Source organism: Saccostrea cucullata, unplaced genomic scaffold (assembly GCF_032062105.1).
Source record: "Saccostrea cucullata isolate Sc308-1 unplaced genomic scaffold, CSIRO_AGI_Scuc_v1 ctg11224, whole genome shotgun sequence".
Lineage (NCBI taxonomy): Eukaryota > Metazoa > Mollusca > Bivalvia > Ostreida > Ostreidae > Saccostrea > Saccostrea cuccullata.
The window spans coordinates 27,275-30,531 of NW_026927675.1; the positions used below are offsets into that span (position 1 = coordinate 27,275).

Sequence of the window (3,257 nt, forward strand, 5' to 3'; positions counted from 1 at the left end):
CACAATAATTTTTGTTGTATATTTATTACTGACAGATTCTTAATAAATTTCGTAACTCTTATAAAAAAAAATTGCAACCTACGTAGACGATTTAAAAAAAAGTTGGTACTTGGTATCTTGAATAGTTTAATTTACCGATATTCAGGAGATATAAGGTATAAGACCACATGTTTCCACAATGAATATGACAGCTAGTCTAAAAACTTTTCTGGTTATTATTACATAGTTACTGCAGAAATACACATCGTTGTTTAAGTTTATTCTATTCTATAAATATGAATTCCATTTGTTTAGTACGTTTACATTTATCTTCATATAAGCTAGTTTACAATTCTTGGGGCGTTCGTTATTATACATCGTAAAACTAGAAGCACTCGTGATAAACAACTGATAAATATCATTCGGGACGCTCTTGAATAATAATATATTTTTTTAATCTAATAAATTGTAATAAAACACGCATCAAAGACAACAGATTGGTTTTCTACTAGTTAATTAAAGCCTTAAGCTTGGGGCGCCCGAAATGCTAATTTGGGGCGCTGGTGAAATACGTTTGGGGCGCTCGTGATTAAGATTTGGGGCGCTCATATTTGTACTTGGGCGAAGGTAAAAAATTTTGGGGCGTTCATGCATGGGGCGTTCAGGTTTTGGGGCGCAGTGACTAGCACCCGGTTAAGAGACAGATGATAGAAAAACAGGGATGTGTTTAAGACCCAGAAAGTTCGTGATATTATTGTACATGTATGTGGAGAGTGGTCAAAGCACAGATCTGTCTACACTCTACAGTGAAAAAAGATAAGTAGAAGGGAAGTTTTATAACATGTTTATGGTTTGAATTGCTGTTTCAGATACTTACAAGCTTAAATTTATTTTAGATTGATATATTGTGAGACTGCTTTTTCATAAATGAAATTTGTTGTAGGAGGACCTATTAATTCGTTTAAAAGAGAATCATTAGTATACCTGGTACCAGACGACACAGAGGATCCAGGAATAGTAGTAAAGGAGGCCACAAACTGCACAGTTATTTTTCAACTACTTTAAAGCACTACCTTCCACCTGTGTGTCCATTGCTGAAGTACTGAAAATCTTCTGGATGATTCAGACCCTTATATTCCTGCTCTTTCTGAACAATATTCAATTATTCAAGCTTTATTTCAATTTTGTGAAAATATTCACGGAGACCATAGAACTTGGGGCGGGGGGGGGATATTGTGCCCAAGAGGTGTAAAACATTAATAAATGTTTGAATTGGACATTTACATGATGTATGATTCTTACTTGAATTACTATGAATTGAAATAAACAGTTTTTAAAAAGAATAAAAAATTCTCGCTCGCCTCTTTTTAATTTTAAAATTTTCAAATCGCTCGCTCGCCTCAATTTTTTCTGTCAAAAATCCGAAGACCAAGAAATTAAATTGGTGTGGCCTAGTGAAATAAATTGCATTATTATAGACAATGAAGGCAAATGTAAAGTTATATAACATTTATTTTTGTTCTTGGCGAACGCGGCCTTAGGGCTGCCGGATGATAAATTGGTAAGCCCTAAAATCATTATAAATTACATTAAACATTACATCATATACATTACATTAAACACTATGCCACATAAACAATTTGAGGGCTTATAGTTTTAAACACTGTCCCAATGTGGAGCCCTCAAAGATAACATTATGCATTATTCAAACATTGAGGTATCCATTATTAATAAATGTACATTATTCATTATGCATACATTATGTATTGCACCATTAAACATTATTCATTATGCATACGTTATGCATTTCATCAGTATACATTATGACATTGTACGTTATGACATTATACATGTACATTATTGGCTTTATGATTGAAAAAAAAATTATACTGGTACTGGGAACAGATACTCAGTATAATAATGCTATCAAATCTATGAAAGCCAAAAGCGTCGCGAAATATCGCCACATGGTTGTTAAAGCTAAGGGAGAACAACCACCGCCAAAAAAAAATTGGAGGATGAGCGACGCTTAAATTGGCCGGCACATACGTTCGCCAATGGGAGAGCAGACTTGTTGCAATTTACTTTGTAAGTTATATAGAAATATGTCATTGCCAAGGTCGGAAAGATGAACACCATCTTTAACAAATAATCCTCTAGAATCCCAAGATATCTCGGGATAACTGATATAAAAACCATTATTACCGACAAACAATTTGCTCATAAAACTGTTAATTCTTTCGACTGCCAGATTTTGAGATTTAACATTCTTACTGTATCGCCATGAAGATCTAGGAAGAATATGAGACCACCCCATGATAGTATTTGGAAGTTTAGACTGAATCATTTGAATTGTTTCTTTTATCATTACGCGTAGATCAAGTAAAGGCGCATTACCTATATCATTACTACCACAGTGAACAATTAAAACATCAGGTGATGGTTCATATCTCAGTAGTAGCTGAATTCGGGGAAAGTTTTTTCCAAGTTAGGCCACCCTTGCCCTGCAAAAGGATGCGATAATTAAGACGTCTAAGCCCCAAATGAGATTTTTCGGGTGAAAGGCCTTGCTCGTTGAAAAGCCCACTTGATAATGGATGAGCCGACTATCCAAACACTTTTTCTTGCCATACTGTGATAAAATATATTTCACTGATTTCTAATGTAAGTTTTATAAGCATTTGAATACCATCTACCTTTTTTCATGATCTCGGATTCAGAATGACCTTTAGTAAAACTGTCCGAGGCAGCCCCAATACGGAAGGAGTGGGAAGTGTAATGTGAATTTGAAAGGCCTAGAAAATTTATAGCTTTATTAAGGACTGACTGATTGTGGTTCTTGACACTTAGTTGCAGGATGTTTACCTGTACATTTCAAACAACTGTGACTATATTGACATTAAGGACGGACACAAAAGCCTTTGTTATTGAAATCGAAACAAGCTTTTTGTTGAAGTGTATTTTGTCTAGGAACACTGGAAGAATTTATATATAAAAGCCACAATTCTTGGCCGATTTTGTTCAAGGGAATGTTTGAATGTCTAGAATCTTAATTTGACTCAGTAATAATGAACTTGATGGTCTGTCTTATTTCAGGCAGGATTCCTCGATGCTTATTCCCTGTGTTGTAACTGGGGAAACTTTTGTTTTTTTTCCCGGTAATCTGGCTTTCCCTGCAAATTTTCTTTTTTTCCTTTTGACGACTGAGCCTCCGCCTTGTGTGACGACTGGCGAGGTTGCATTTTTCTTGAAATAAAAAGATTTTTCCACCGTATTTT

The 3,257-nt window shown here is 34.8% G+C and overlaps 1 pseudogene; it reads right to left on the reverse strand.

Annotated features, from left to right (window-relative positions):
* Positions 1-1,923: 1,923 nt before the first annotated feature.
* LOC134275171 (uncharacterized) lies at positions 1,924-2,610 on the reverse strand (annotated as a pseudogene).
* Between the last annotated feature and the right edge of the window lie 647 nt (positions 2,611-3,257).